Source organism: Lagopus muta, chromosome 1 (genome assembly GCF_023343835.1).
Source record: "Lagopus muta isolate bLagMut1 chromosome 1, bLagMut1 primary, whole genome shotgun sequence".
Classification (NCBI taxonomy): domain Eukaryota; kingdom Metazoa; phylum Chordata; class Aves; order Galliformes; family Phasianidae; genus Lagopus; species Lagopus muta.
Genome location: NC_064433.1, coordinates 34,823,906 through 34,841,536, shown reverse-complemented (window position 1 = coordinate 34,841,536; position 17,631 = coordinate 34,823,906).

The window sequence follows — 17,631 nt, the reverse complement described above, 5'->3', positions numbered from 1 at the left end:
AGAGCTTTAAAGACTACAGGTGGATTCAAAATTCTTTTTTTCCGTGAGTGGGAATGCATCCCAGCTCCTGGATCAGCATCCATGTCCCAGAGCAGCCCTGCTTCATATTGGGCGCAGCACTCGCATACGTGCCTTGGTGCTCTCACAGTATAGTTTTATTTGAAAGGAAAGATTTGTGTTTTCCTGACGGAAAAGAGGTGAAAAATCAGAGAGCCACAGCAATGGATATGCTGTGGAGTATGCAGTCTGATGGTCCTGCTGTACCTTGGGCATGGAGATGCTCAGGTTGTCCCTGGAGTTCTCATCCAACTTGTGGCACACAAAAAAAAATTGTAACATGTGCAGACCTCTTGTGTTGTTCTAGGTGTTAACAGACAGAAAATCTACAGCTGGGTTTGTTCTCGGGTGTATGGGCTTTCCTGATGGAGGAACTAAACCCTCCTTCGAAAGAGCTCTTTGGAAAGGTTCAGAATACCACCTGAAGAAACATTTGCTAAGGTGTATCTAGGCATTGAGTATGGAGATTTAAACCGGATCATGACTGCTTGATGATGATCTTGTTACTTGTAACAACATGAAGCACTTTGATGCAATACTTCTGTCCATCTGTCCAAATTGGACAAAATTACTGAAGAAAAATTAACCCTTCCTAGCCTGACAAGAATTCATGGGAGACAGCAGAAAGCTCTCTCCTGAGTGGCTATCTGGGCACTGGGACAGGCTGTCACAGGAAGAGGCCATAGTCTCAATCATAGAATCACAGAATGGCCAGGGTTGGAAGGGACCTCAAGGATCATGAATCTCCTATTCCCCTGCCACATGCAAGGCCACCAACCTCCACATTTAACACCAGACCAGGCTGCCCAGGGCCCCATCCAACCTGGCCTTGAACACCTCCAGGGACAACCTCTCTGGGCAGCCTGTGCCAGCACCTCACCACTCTCTCTGTGAAGAACTTCCCCGTGACATCCAAGCTGATGGAGTTCAAGAGGTATTTGGACAATGCTCTCGGAAGTGTACTTTGAATGTTGGATGGTGCTGTGTGGAGCCAGGAGATGCACTCAGTGATCCGTGTGCATCCCTTCCAACATTGGATATTCTACAGTTCTGTAATTATATGATTCTATGTTAGGTTGTATGCACCTAGATGTTTTATGTGCATCTGGATACCTTATGAAAATTGCACGTAGATTGTAATTATGTTTCAAAGGGCAAAGAGATTAAAGAATGAATGATAAAGTCATTATGCTCACCTCAGAAACCACCTCAGGGATCACCACTAGCATTTCAAGGACCCTCCAGGGGTCTTTGAAGAGACAGGAAAAGGCATTGCCTCTTCTTTGCTCTGTGAGAGAGCAGAGAGTGATAAACTTGGACTCCCGGCCCCATGCTGTTTTTCTGTGCTCAGGAAGCTTCTCCGCTTTGGAGCCTTTGTAAATAGATTCAGCAATTTATTGCACACAGACATGTACAAAATTTAGTATGATTATTTTTGTTCTTGTATACATACCATTAAGCAAATTCTGTAAACAATGTAGGAGACTAAATGTCATGCAAGCTGTTCTATTTACGCTGTGCTATGTTTTCATTCTTTTTGTGAGTAGACTCAATAAATACGTCTCCAAGTTTCTTGTAGTCAGCAACATCTTCTTTATGAATAATTCCCTCTCCGTGGAACAACTTAAGATAGATCCACTCTAGTGAAAATGCTTCGTATTTTGTGCACATGAAAATCATTTACACCATATGTTGTCTTCTCCCAGTAAAATTCAGCAGGCTGAGCTAGTGTGAGGGCTGAAGCAGAAATGTGGTTGTGAAAGAGATCTTGGTGGCACAGCCTGGTCTTGGAGATGTGTGCTTCTGAATTTTGTTGGAGACAGCAAGTGATCAAGTGACTGCAAGCCTTCCAGACCCATCTCTGAACAAGAGAGCACACAGATGAGCAGGTGTCTTCCCTCAGTTCTTCTGTCACACTGATTTCCAACTGATAAAACAGCTGGAGCTTTCTTCCTGTCAAAAGCAGGAAGGAAAGGGGGCCCTGACAGCTATGCATAAGAAAGCAGCCCATACCTTAAGCCTGTGTTTCTCATGGATCCCCAGGAGCCTATTTACTTGTATATTGCTCCCTTAGTCTCTGGTGCTGTAATGATGCAAATTCAAGCCTAATCCTGATTTTAAACCTAAAAGCAGCAGCTGGTGCTGTTGAGAGTCTCACTATACATGCCTCACCTGCCCACAGACCTTTGTGCTCTCCTCCCAAAGCCCTTCATGGCCTCTCTATGAGGATGTAAACTGCTGCAAGACAATAGGGAGAAGAAGGCTTTTCCACCCATTTTTATTGCATGTGAATATTTCAAACTGCATGTATATGTACTACTTTTGCTAAGAGCAGCAGAACCAGCTTCAGTAGTACAGAAATTTTAAAAGTGATCTATTTTTGCTAACATCAACACAGGAAAAATGTCTTTTTATATTAAAAAAAAAAAAGAAGTGAGAAATTTCCCCGAGGAATCAAGACTGAGAATGGCACATGAAGTTTCAAACAGACTACTCCTGTAGTAGTGCTAAAGACAACTAAGTGAGAAGTTAAACAATTCAGTAAAATGCTGCATAAATCAACTTGGTGCTCAAAATCAGAAGAGGCCTCAGCCTCCTTGAGATGGACAATGTATGCTTTGTTATATAAACTTATGTCCAAGCTATGTTAGTCCAATGGTACTGAATATATGTTTTGTTTGCTCAGCTGTAGTCCTGAAGCTTTTGATCTTTCCAAAGCTGCCTGGAGCCATTGTACAAGCACTTTTATTGTTGTGTTGTGTTTTGTTTTGTTTTCTCCCAGTAAAATAATCCAAATGGTAGAAATCCGTACATCTCCAATGGTAAGAAATTGTCTTTTCCACTGAAATTCCTCAGTTTATAAAACCACACAGAGAGCAACTGAGGAGAAAACAAAACAAAACAAACAAACAAAAAACCAACACAACCACAAATAAAATGCAAATGGGCACAAATCCTTGTTCGTATACTTGCTTTCAAGGGCTGAAATTTTTGGATTTTTTGATGGTAAGATAATACAGGCTGACAAGGAAAGGGGCAGTCATGCTCATGCCCAAGCAAAGGTATCAACAGCCTGTGCAAGAAAAGAGAGAGTACTTCCTCCTCATAGGTAGGTGGAGTAAGTCTAACAGGAAAGTACAACAAAAGGGCATCCACAAGACCCTCTGCTGACAAAGCTGCTGTAAGAAAGAAGCAGGTGGCAATCCTGCCCACAACAGGGTATTAGAACTTGCTGATCGTTAAGGTCCCATCCTACCCAAGCAATTCAGTAGTTCTGTGTAGTTCAGTAGATTCTATGGTGCCTTGCCCAGATTTGCCTTTTTATAGGTATTCAGTTCTGTGCTCGGAGTTTCATAGTTTATTCATGCTGCACCTGCCCATCAGTCTGCTCGCTCTCTTGGTTCAGCTACACCCCTGTAGTTCAGAGCCAGGTTGCAAATTATGGGGAATCAGGAGATGATTCACAAATAGCGTGGATTTCCCAACCCACAAGGCAGGGAGGCGTATTAAGAACAGCAATTACAGGATGAGAGATGATAATAGATTTTGTTACCCCATTTGAATCTACCCTGATATAATAAGTTAGAAGGCTCAGTTAGCTTCAGAAGGAGTATGATATAGAATTTTCAGCTTTAAATCACACACTATTTTGTATAATTAGCTTTGTTTAAAAAAATTTCTCATAATTTTACCCTTAAGAAAAGCACTAGAATATTTTATGCAATACCTTATTGCAGCAAATTTCCACTTCTAAATCAACTGAAAGTTTTTAAACTCGTTCAGTGCATTAAACACCTTTGCCTCTGAATGGGCTACACAAATATGCAAATGAAACATCCCAGTACAAGTCACTTTCAGATGTTCGTCATTTTTCAAAAAAATTTAAGATCAGGAATAACTGAATTCCATGTTTTTTTGTTCATTTTTTAATTTATTTTTCTTAAGGAGTTCATCTGAATTAAATATATACAGATATCTACAGGTCCTGTGGGTGACTGGGGCCATTTTCTGCGACAGTACTATAGTAAAAGAAATGGGAAAAGAGGAGAGGAGAAGAGGTTGGACAGGTAAAAGCCACATCAGGGTTTGGAGGAGTGTATCTCGAAAGAAAATTTTGGGGAAGTAGTTGAGGCTTGCCTGAAATTGTGAGCTAGAGGAAGGGGACTATGTAGATGCAGTGGTACAATGAATTCCTAACTAACATCGTGCCATCCATTATGGCACACTCTGCACATGTGGCACGCTGCTCTACCCATCTGGCTGGGAGCAGGTACCCCACTTCCCCACAGCAGTGCACCAGCACCACAGCAACTTCCACCTCTTGCTGTGGGACATGTCTCCAGCCACAGAAAAATGGCGAAGGAGAGAGAATATGAAGCTAGGGGCCAAAGCTGCAGAAGATGAACAGAGGTGAACAGCAGGGCACGGAGGTGTCATGGCTGGGGAACAAGCAGCACTCTGGCAGCTGCCTGCAGGGAGGATGGTGGTTCAGAGGTTTTCCTTCAAACATCCCATCACTATGCCTCCCTTGAGTTCCCTGGGTCAAGGCTGATGGACTCACAGGGGGATTTGGTGTCAGGGTGCTGCAAAGTGAATCATGGCAGTAACACTCCTGGCGGCTTCTCGCTACCCTGCTTGTCAGAGTGGAGGGGGCTTGCCCTAGAGAAGCCCTGCCAGCTCCATAATGATACGTGCACCCATTGCAGGACTAAGGTTTGTCTTGAAAAGGAAGCAAAAGGAAGTCTCTAAGCAGAATTTAAAATATTAATACGTGTGCCCTGGTGACCAGGCACCATTAGACTTACTATCAGAATACTGTTATATAGCAAATTCATATTTTTCAAGGCCATTTTCAAGGAGTGTTTTGATGTTGATTTCAGTTCTCCAAATAGAATGTACTTCTGCTGTTAACAGCTTAGTGGCAGAAAAGCATTCCTTATTCTGACCAGGATTGTTTCTTTAGGAGTCTAACAGATATATTAGGAACAAATGATTTTTGTATGTAATAATTAACTCCTGGTCTGTAAGGGATTCTGATAGCTCAACTTCATTTCATGTTACAGAAGATACACAAATACTCATCATAATTTTGCATTTTTCCAACATTTTACATCTGAGTTTACTACATGCTTTACAAATTTTAGTATACATTCATTAACACTCTCCCTTGTAAGTTAGCTAAGTATATAATGATATTTATTTTAATAAGGGAGAAATATTTGAGTTCACATTTCCAAATACACCTACTGAATTTGTGAGGATCTCTTATCCAGAGTGCCAGCCACTACAGCTGGCATGTTGATAAATCAACATTGATAAATGCTGATAGAATTTAGCACCTTCACCTATTTGAGCTACTCAGAATGAGTAGACATTTTAAGAAACATTGTTTTTTCCTTTCTGCAAGTGTGAGGTCGTAACATATAACCAAAGCATATAAGAAAAAGAAGCATCAAATTTCAGAAATACTGGAAGAGCAATTCAAAGAATGAAAATAATAACAAAAATTTTATAGCTTGATGTATTTTTAATGCAAGTAAGTGAATACAAACTCCACTTTTGTATTTGAAATCCATCTGAATGATTGAAGATGAGAAAACTGCGAGAAGAGATGAGAGTATATATTAGATTCTTATAAAGGATGATATCATCCCAATGTTAATCTAATACTCCATTAAAACAGAAAAGCAAAGGAACAGCGCCGACAACTAATTTTGTTTCTTATGTGTATCTTTATTCCTTTTGTTTGCCCAGTCTAGCTAGAAATAGACAATTATTGTAGATTAAGCAGAAATATATGAGGAGTGATGAAAAGCTTCAGAGATGATATAATAAATGTATATTTGGGCTTTAAGTAAGTATGCATCTGTGAGTCATTTTGCATTGAAATGGAAATCAAACATGAAAAGAAAGAAAGGAAAGTAAGAGAAATCAGAAAAGCAGGATCAGGAAATGTGAGGTTTGTCAGCAAGATATAAAATGGCTCTAATGGCTGTTTCTATGGCAACTAAAAATGAATGGCTCCGAAGATAAATTCAGTTTTTTTCCTCAGCAGGACGTTAACATTGCTGTCTGTTGTCACACTCTCCAGATGACAGGCTTGGCTCCAGACTTGTACAGGTGAAGACTGTTTTACAGCAATGACCAGCACCAACTGTCACGGACGAGGATGGACCCCTGGCAGAGCTTTGGCCAGGCCACAGAGTGGCTGCAGGCCTTGCTGCACCGTCTGACACCCCAACAGCAACAAAGCCATAGCTTGGCAGACCATGGTGAACCAGGTCAGAACAGTGGTCCGGCTCCAAATGACCTTGGCAAAAAGAATAAGACTGCATGAGGCCACGTGAGCCTTTGTGTGAGCAGGTGGGAGTTAAGGGGTCGAGCACACCTGGGGATGGGCTGCTGGGTCTGGGAAGGGTAGCATGACCTCTTTCATTGGCAGTTCTGCTTTATCTGCTTTCAAACACCTGTGAAACTATGGCCTTGCTTAGCACCTCAGTTTGTTATTTGGTTTGTTAAAGGTCTTTTCCAGAAGTTCTGGCACCTTACTTCATGGAAAATGGCCATTTTTTTTTTCAGCTCTGTATATTATAAACGTATTGAACAAAGGCTTTCAGAGAAGAGTGCCTTTGGTTATGTGTTTTCACATAGGCATATTGAAATTTAGGAACAAATTCTTTACTCAGAGGATGAGGAGGCACTGGCAGAAGCTGGCACAGGCTGCCTAGAGAAGCTGTGGATGCCCCATTCCTAGAGGTACTCAAGGCCAGGTTGAATGGGGCCCTGGGCAGCCTGAGCTGGTGGGTGGCAGCCCTGTCCATGACTGGGCTGTCAGAACTAAACAATATTTAAGGTCCCTTCCAACCTAAGCCATCTGTGATTCAGTCATTCTGTGAAACTATCAGCATCAAACACAACAAGATGAAGTGAAATTAAATTCTTAGAAAGTCTGATCTGGGTCACAACTGACTTGCAGCATGCTTTATGTTAAATGACCTCTCAGTGAACTGTAATATCATGTGTTTCTTTAAGGCTTTTTTTCCATTGCTGAATAAAACTTCCAACAGAAGAATCATTCACAATACCAGTAAGAAGGAGAAGAACATACAGTGCAATTCTCTGGAAGGAGGTAATTAGCTGGCTGTAAATCTCCTGTCTTTGCAGTGCAACTGTCAGCTGCTAAGCAGCCTGAGAAAGCAGCAAAGAGACTGCTTTAAAGAAGTAGGTATCAAAAAGAACAGAGAGATTCAGATGCACTAGCCCGAGGCACAAAGCAGTAGGGGCTTATGTCAGATTTCATGTTCAATGATGCAACAAGTTGTGACCTGCAGCTGTGAATCCACCTAACCTGTAAGCTAATGCACACATTTTTAGGAAGAAATGAAGTGATACATGGCTGCAGGTTAAGTAAATTAGTGGATCTTGTCTGGAGTGTGGACAGTAATCAGAGCATGCAAAAGCCGTCTCACTCTCCAGTATGAAGATTTCTTTCTTTGCACTTAGAAAACCAAATACAGACAAGAAATGGTGCTATGCCTGTTTATTCATAGTGGTATAATAGTGTTATAGTTTATTCATAGTGGATGTAATTACAGACTTACATCAGTGTGGAGGGCCTCTGGAACACAATTCTGCTCTAATGAACGTATAGAAAATGAGATGCTTGGATGTCACTAACTATTCCCAGGGCTGTCCTGACTACAGCATCATGATAAACATCTAGGCTGCAAAACTGTGTTGGCTATCCCCATTCCTAAGAACTGTTTGTGTCCAGTCATGATACCAACAAGTCAGAAGGCTCTCAGATGGCTCCTCCACATCTGCTTGAACTGGGGAAACTGTCTCTGACTAGCTTCCATCTCTCCAATGTGCTCCAAGTGTCTACACAAAGACAAGGGTTTCACCCTCGGTTCCGCTTTTGCAGTCTCACTGCAGGCACTATGTTCTGTCAGCGTCCTCTAGTATTTACTGGTGTTCATTGCACTAGGGCACTGGGGGAGAATGTATATGTAAATGTACAACTTTGCAATCCTGCTGTAGGGCACAAACTTCAACTCTGTGGCTTCTTTTGGGGGAGGTAGGAGGTTAATTTTGGCAAATAGTGCATTTAATAGTACAGAAAAAAATGCTGCTGCAGTGGTTCAGAGGAACATTCATTTGGTGTAGGAGCCTCTCCAAGAGCAGCACTCTTGTAAGTTACAAAAGAAGCTGTGAAAGCTCCAAATGTGGCAGGTACAGGAAAATTTAACAGCAGGAAAAGTTCCTTCTAATTCAGTATTTTAAAACTGGCTTTTTTTGGCCATTCTGAACTGCAAAGTAATAGTTATAGCCACTCAAGAAGTCATTTTTGTAGTCTCAATGTTTGTCTGGTTTCCTAATATCGCACTCTAACCATGTTTTTATCTCTGGATGTCCCTCCTTTTAATATTCATAGCTGATAGTATTTTGTATGCTCCTAAGCTCATAACTTGATTTGATTTCAAGTGCAGCAGAAGGGATTGAAAAATATGCTCAAGACTGTGGCTGTTACTACAGTAGATGGCACTACAACTTAAGTCAAACAAGCAAGTCAGCTGAGCTGGGATCTTACATCCCTCTGCACAATAGGACTCTTTGTGCAATTTTAAAGAACATTCCAACAAACAAAGTAAGGATCAGGCCTTTGGCATGCATCTGTGCTGGGACCAAATTCCAGTTTTAGGTTTTCAGGTCAAATTATTTCCTTAAGAAAACTCGGAATCATGCATAATATTTCTTTCCATCTGCTTGCATTTCTTCAGTTCAGATTTTTTTTCTCTGTTCCTTACAATATTTCACCTGAAAAAAAAAACCAAAAACCAACCAAACAAGCATATATCTTGTTTTCTTTATTAAATTCTGTGAAAACCCAGTTTTTATTGACAGCATATAACATGATCTAATCTTGCTATCATAACAAAACCAACCATCCCTTGCTGTAATTTGTGAAAATCACATTCTAGAATGATACCACACATACTCTGTACTTTGTATAGAATGTATGCTAGAATGTATACCTGACTTTTTTACCTGTAATATTGGAGCACCCTAAAATGATTTACTGTTTCCTCTGTTGTAAAATCTCAGGAGGTAAGATGGAAGTGTTTCCAAGTAAAAAGCCAACAAACAAGTAGGCCAAATAGCTTCACTTCATTCTCGTAGACACAGTGTTACAATGAGTACTTGAATTTTATATGGAATATTTCTGCATTTCAGATGTACATAGAGCACATTTTTGTTTGCACCCCTTTTAAGCAAAATAGTGCATATTCTTCTACTGTGTTGTTTAGGCTCTTGTGGTGTTTTGAAGCGCTAAGATTTGATCTGAAACGAGTCTAAATTATAAGTCCTATATACTTTGGAAAGAGCCATAAGGATACCAAAGATTTGAAATAAAAATGTTTGCGTAAGGCAAGAGCATTTGTACATGTTTCCAGTATATTAAAAAAAAAAAAAGAGGACAACACAGAGCTTTAAACAACTCTTTCCCTTCATAATGTGTTTAAAACACAAATCTAATAACTCGAAGGAGAAGAGAAAGAAATTATTCCTCATGAAAGCATAAGAGATGTAAACAATTCCCATGTGCATCGTTTTATTGTTCAGTGTGTACTGAAATTCAGCTGTGGCAGCTACTGCATTCCAACAGGGTCATAACTTTCCTCAGGATAATTTTGGATATGTATGGACTCTTGTTTCTTCAGTAATACACAGCCAAAATAGATTTTGAGGTGCAAAGATTTTGGATTGTGTTCAGGAAGAATGCTTGGTATGATTTACATCATCTTAATTGGAGAATGTCACATTCAAAAGAAAAATGAAGGAAACAGCCTAAATAATTTCATTTCACACTACCAAAAAATTGGTATTTTCTCAGTTGATCTACCTACACTAGAGGTATCTGCTCCTTTATTACGACATTGACTTCAATGGAGAAGCAGTGCAGAAAGGACATGGTATTTTTTATTATATTTCTTGGCATATATATTACTATGTTTGTCAGAGCTAGTTTTTGCTACAATGCATGGACATGTTTTTCTAGTATGAAAAAATGCGACTTAGAAAAAACAAGAGCTGAATCTGGAAAGTCATAGAGAACAAGGAACTGCTGCCTTAGGAATATTATTAATTTAGTAAAGAGGTTGTCACAAAGCCTTTCCAAAAGCTAAATCTTGTGTGATTCAGGTTTACATTAGAGTACGCTAGACTGCCAGAATGAAGGGAGATAGAACATTTTGATATAAACAAAAAACTGTTCCGTAAAATGAGAACTGTTATTGGAAGTGTACATGTTTCTAAAGATTGGTTTTTCTTTCTTACATTAGCAATCGTGTGGGAATTCTCAAATGAACAGTAATTGAGGACATAATTTGAATCAGTGAGCAAATAGCTGTCGGTGAGACAAATGATCGAAACAGTGAAGTAGTGAATCTAAGTGAATAAATGCAAACTGCAGGCACATTTTTTTATTCCAAAAAGATCAGCTGCTAACAACTATTTTATGAATAAAATCTTACAGTGCAAATTTTGAAGGAAATTATATCCACTATGAAATACAGTACAGTTTGCTCATCTTCAGTATCATAGGTGTCTTCTTTCTATATAATCTGTCTTAAAAACAAACACAGTGAGGGTTTTCATATACCTTGTGCTTAAGGTCTTTATGCAGGCACTGGAAATAAATTTCTCAGTTAGGTTCCCTGAGTTAACCAGGAGAGGAGCCTCACTCACTCCATTAAGAAGAGGCTTCAGAAATGAATGCCTTAGTTCAAACAGCATGACTGTCCTTCTCAGGGTACTCTTATTTCATAATGCATTTTGTTGGAAAATGACATACTATTCAAATAACTTGGATATTAGATGTTACTGCTACATCATTAAGCGACACATACAGTAGAAGACTCAGAATGCTTAGGCTAAGGGTACTGCTTTAAGAAATGTGTCTCTGGCAAATCTATGGCTTAAACCAATTATCTATGTGTGAAAGAATAATCTTGAAAAGACGCTTTTGAAATAGCTTCTTTTCCAGTTCTTCAGCCTTTTCATCATCTGTGTCTGGAAAAAATACTATTTTGTGCTTATTCGGTGGGAGTGTAACACCTACACAAAACCGGTACTGAACGGAGGCCTTATGAGCTAAAATTTTGGCTAAAACACTGAAATGGAGTAATGAATTGGCATGAGTTCTGATCTAGATTTAATCCAAATAGGTAGACTTTTCTGCCCATATGATTATAGACGTAGTTTGTAGTTCAAAATGAAAATGATTATATTTATATCATGGAAGACCAATATTGTCTCATACAAGGATAAGCGTTTCTGTGCCAATAACTGCTTTTTAAAAGAAAAAGTAAATATAAATATTTCTCATTGCATTTAGTACACTTTCCAAAGCATCGAGTTTATAATAATTATTTGATTCCAGGTATTACCTCATGTATGACCAAACTGACCACCACTGGCAGGAGAATTACTGGCATTTTTTGTTTGTTTTTCTTTACTTTTAAAGAGAAAATCAGCATTTAATTCCTCAGCAGATGCCTGTTCTCTTGTGGGTATGTTGAATTTAGCAGACATAAGCTGAACAAAGCACATGCATTTATCAGAAAAGCTTAAGAACCAAACAGGAACAGAGCAAAATCTCCAGGGTGACACTTGCCTTTGGAGACAGTAGTAACAGGCAATCACATGGTTTCTTGCATTTGTCATTCTTGGTGCCATGCCAAAATGATCAGGGCTGTCAACTGATCTTTTTTCTGACTTCAAAAGAGCTTCCCAAACGCTGAGCAAAGTCTTCAGCTTTAATTGAAAACACCTCATGCCTGTGTTTTCTACAAAGCGAGACAATGTCAAAATATTTATCTTAGAGACAAATTATTGGAAAAGTGGTGGCCTGAAGATAATTTGTTAGGACAACAGGATAATTGGTTAGAAAAAGGGGATGATTATGTAAAAAGATTTATGGCTTGTGCTGTTCTCTGTGCTGGACTGTGGTATTCCCATAAGCAAACTTTTCCTCTGGTTCTGCCTCATGCCGTGTCATTTCAATGCCTATGGTGTATGGAGAAGGGAAGAAATATTATGAGGAAATAGTGGGCAGTTCTGCAGTTCTGTTTGCTTTCAGGCATTTCGTTAGTGCATTCCTATTCTTACAAGTATGAACTTAATTACGAGTGAGATCTCAAAATATGCCAACCACAGAGGGAGCAGGTAGGAAGGCTAATGCCCAGACAGTGTTCTTCCTTCAACTGTCCCATGAAAAACAAGGAACAAGTGATTTAGCATCAGTATTTCTAACCCATACAACCATCAGGAAGTAAAAGGGCTTCTTGTTGAGATGGCAGACACCAGCAGCTGATTAAATCCAGCAGAGGAATAAAAGGGCCGCTTTTGCAGGAGGTAGCCGATACCTCCCAGCTACAGCAAAGTGCTCGAGTTTCTTAAATGAGCTTTTGTTACATTCATGCTCACAGGGGGAATGCTTAACGTGGGTAATCTTTCTAATCACTATGCAATCTGAAAGTTTATTTTTTCTGGAAAGGTCGCTGCTAGAGCTCTTGAGAGAGGATGAAAAGGGTGTGAACTCTGAGAGGTTGTAAACTGAGGAAAGAAGAAAATCCTGTCCTTGTGGGGCTGTTCCCTTGTGGAAAAGCAAAAAGCAAAAAAAAAAAACAAAAGAAGGAAGGAAGATGAACCAGAGAACAGATAGTGTAGCAAAAATGTCACAAGCTGCGTGAACCTTCTGTAAGGGAATCAATGGGAGCTGCATGCAATCAGTGTGTAAAGCTGGCCACGGACTCTCAGGATAGCAATGAGTGCTGTTAAATCAAGGAAAAATATCTCCAGATGTTGTTTCTTTTCTTTTGCACTCCTCGTTCTTTTGTCTATTCTGATCTCTCTCTCTCCCTTGTGGAGGTCTATATCTTCTGCTTTTATCCTTCTATGTGTGGACAGATGCATTCTACACAGAAAGAATTCACAGCCATACAGAGAGCAGAATTTTCAGTTCTAGTAACTAGAAAGACTAAGATATTTCCCCCCATGAGTTTCAGGGGGACAAAATAAGCTGAATGTATATCTTGATGTGTGTGTTGTAAAGTATTTACACTCTGTGCATTGTTAGTTAAGCTTATCCTGAACACTCTAATTTCAAAGAAAAGCAGTGCATTATATTTGTTTCATTGGCAGGACTTACAATGTGGCAGTATGGAGTCTGTTTATTTGACAGCAGAAGTCCCGAAACCCCACTGTAAAGGTTCCTCTATCCAATGTAAAGTCCTAGACTTTCAGGATAATGATAATTAAGGTTGGAATGGATGCCAAGAAGCCCAAAGCCCAGTCTCCTGCTCAAAGGAGAGTCAGCCACAAGATCAGACTGTGTAACTCAGGGTTTAATCCAGTTGGGTCCTGAAGACTTCTGAAGATGGAGGCATCTTTGGGCAACCTGTTCCAGCGTTTGAGTGTTGTCATCGTGAAAAATATGTATATATGTTGGTGTAAGCCAGTATCCACGTTGCTCTTAAGGAAGGTTTATCAGTCGGAAGTATAAACAAGCACCATTTTAATATTCAAAATTTCACATTCAGATTCCTGAATTACTTTCTTTAACCACGATGTAGGAGTGCAAATGTGTGTGGCTGAAGAGCATTCAGAAGACAGCTGATTAAACAGAGAGCCACACAAATACCCAGCTGGCTGACAGCCAACCCAGATTAATATTAGGGTATAAAAAAGCATAGAATTTATACTTTTAGCTGTCTATTTTATGAAATGTCAGGCAAGAAACATCTGTGGCTTCACCTTCTAATGAAAGGAAGTCCGGATTACAAAGCTGTCATAGTAATATACATTAATCTATGCAGTTCATGGAGATTTCAAGGAGAGGGGAACACTGAATGGTTCTCAACCTTCGGAGCTGGGAAGCGATGTGAATCACAACCCTTCAAAACCCCAGAGACAGAACTTAATGTTTCATGAGATTAGTTTAAAAATAGAGATTTTAAAAATAGTAAATGTTCCTTTAGTTGGTATGCTGGTTTTCAGTCCATTTAGGTCACACTTGCTGGCTACAAAGGCCTGAAATCCATTGAAAAGTACAACTATTTAAAAAGCAACTGAGATAGCAACTGAGACCATTGCATAATGCAGTGGCACTAGGAACTGAATTTGTACTGCTGAAAGGAGCTGTTATGCTGCAAAAGTACAAGCAAGAGTCAGGTCCAAGAGAGTCAAACCAGACCAATACTTTCTACAGCAGGATGTTAATTAAAAGCTAACATACTAAATTAACAAATCTGACTCAAGACAGAAGAAAGCTTGAGCTGGAGCCGTTTTAAGCCACCATTCTGAACTCCTGTTCTACAGATCACCCCTCTTACCTAAATAACAGAGAGAGGCCAGCTGGGGCGGATGTCGGCTGCCTTCTGCATGTTGCCCTGCTAGCCCTTGCTGCTCCCTGACTGCAGGGCTGTGTACTGCAGTGGCATTTCTAACATGCCATCCTCTGCTCTGTCCCTGAATTGCCCTTTGCACTGTGACTTGGTGGTGTTATTAGGAGACATCCTTACAGCCGCTTCCCATGATGCCTGCCTGCACTCCAGAAGCCATCTCAATTACAGAGTGCTTAGGACTCTTCCACAATTTCAATTTCTTTTTCTATTCTATCCCCGTCCCCCGGAGCATAAAGGTTTTAGAGTGCTGATGAGAATCTTGTGATAAAGGGTCCCTTCCAACCCAAGCCATTCTATGATTTTACAATTCTATGATAAACCAAACTTAATGTCCTCACTCAGATACTGTTTAAATTTTACTCAATCAAAACTCCCACTGACTTCACTAACTCTTCTGAGATTTGGCCCTATCATATTAGCACATTGCAGTCAGCTATAAAAATAACGATAGAACTGAATCCCAAAGAGTAACATCAGAGTAGCATGCATAATTTCCATCCAAGCAAAAAGATCTTCCAAGATTTTCTTTTCTGGACAAATCTAAGCTAAACACATTCCTCATCTGTGCACAAGTCTGCTTGCTTGCCAAGTCAAAACTCACCAGAAAAACAGGAAATAATAAGATTGTGATATATAAAACTAGGTTGCTCTATTCTGTTAATTTGTTACAACCACAGAATGTGTTTTCCATTAGCTTTCAAGTACAGGGTGAAATGTTTAGCTCAACTATCCATCCTTCCATCCATCCATCCATCTATCCATCCATCCATCCATCCATCCATCCATCCATCCATCCATCCATCCATCCATCCAAACATCCTTGTTTTTTACCTGAGCAGAGCAGAAGTTCAGAGCATTTTTCAGCTATACAATCCCCATGAAAAAGAAGTAAATGAGAATCAAGGACTTTGTGCCTAAAGGTACATCTCTGCTGGCACCAGTCCAAACAGTTTAGAAAGTGTGACTTCCTACAGGAAGCTAAAGGCTAAGGAAAATCATTGGAAAAATCTTACTGAACTCCAACTGCACTGCATTATTTGGATCATTTGCCTCTCATTTTCAAGCTCCTTAACCTGCATCCTCTCACTGGACATACAATGATCAACCTCCAGATCTCTTCACTTTCTGATCATGCTTTCAGAACCAAATGAAATGATTCGGTTAACTGGTTTTCAAAGACTATTACAGATGTTTTAAGAGTATGCATGCTGCATTTAAATCTTGGAATCTGTGGCAATTTTGTCTGCCTGTGTAGAAAACAGGGCTTAAAAAATGTAACATAGGTCTCTGATTTTGTAAACTCCAAAAATATTTATGATAATGCTGCATAGATGTGGAAAATAGCAATCATCCCTGAGAATTAATACACCCAAACACTCAATTTTTTAATAATTAATTGTACTAGAAATAAATGGTTATGTCTGGTATTATTTTTAGTTATGCATCTATTATTAATTGTGCTTGTAATGATTCTATGGGAGAAGTCAGAAAGTCCCATTTACTTGCAAATACATTAATCCTAAAAATAGAGCCCAGGTAAATCTAACTCAAGTCTTCCTCTTAATATACTAAATTTCTGGACAATATTAAGCCTTGCTAGTGTCTAAAAATGTTACTGAACACACTGATATAACAGAATCCAAACTGTCAAGCAGATTTAAGATAACTTTTCTATGAATCTGTAATGCTGTAATGCTATAAGGTGATGGAAAATACAGCAATAATAGCAGAGTGGCACAATGTTAGCCTACAGCAAATGAGAACAAGTCCAAATGCAGCAGCTGTGGATGCAGAAATGAAGAAAAACTGCTTACTTTCAGAAGGCCTCTGGTAGGCATACAGATTGAGTGATTGCAGCAGATCATCCTTACAAAACTGAATGAATGCTGGGAATGCTGAATGTGTCTTTCAACAGATTTCATGAACATTCCACAAAGGATATGGATGTGAGGATATCAAAATACTAAATTATTAATTGCTTTCATTATAAAAATAAAAACTACAAAAGGACAGAAGCTGTAATGAATTTCAGAACTTCTGAGGATCACACAATGACCAGACAGTCATAGATGTAATTTTGGAACTGGGTGAAGCCAGAAAATGTCAGGTCAGTGAGAAATACGCAGATTTATTCAGGACCAACCTCATCTTTGTCCAGGTGAGCTACAAATGTGAAACCCAAGCTAATTATAGGCTTGGCTTCATGTTGTAGAATAAACTGTGTATTAATATATTAAGTAGATATTTACATCATGGTGCTAAATTTCTCACTGACATGTACAACCCTCTCTGCCAATAACTGAATGCTACATACACCCCAGACATGTAATTGCCACTGTTGGTATTGCTAATTTTTAATTCATTAATGATTTAAGGGACAAAACCAAGAATGTTTGCAGCTCATGTGTGTTGCTGAATGCCATATACTTCAAAGAATGTCCAAGAGTGCTAAGCAGTTCTGCAACTCTTTCCAGAAGCAGAGTTGCAAGGTAGGCCCATGTCACATAGACGCATAACAGTCTGTTAGGCTGGAGGCAGCTGCAGAAGAAAGCATAAAGAGAGAGGAAAGTTGATGCTGTAGAGGCTATTTCATATGGGAGAAAAACAATGACAAGATAGGACACAACCCCAGTGCATAAGCTGAACAGCCATACCTGCAACTGTGAGCTTCAGGTAGGGCCAGTACAACAGCAGGAGGTCCTTATGGCATGGAAGAAGGCTCTGTGCTCTTTTATAAGACTGGGATAGGATACAGGCAAGGCATTGTTACATCTCTGAGGGTTCCATATTGTTTTCTATTTCATGCAAACTACTCTGTACCTCACCAGAAACAGATTTTTTTCTGTCAAACTCGCTTTGGTGGTCTGTTCCAGGAAGTCTCCCTCTCGTACACCAATGGGACAACCATGGCGGCTGCTAATTCCACTTAAGTCGTGTTGTAGTTGCTGTGGTACCATTACCCTCTTTTAACAGAAATGCCCCAGAGTCGCAATCCTTGGCCCACTACTTTGCCTGGGAGCATTAATGGCTCCCTTTCCATATCTCCTGTCTTTTTTGAAGGCTAACTTAGCCACTGATCTGTGAGTTACTCCACCTTCCACATGAA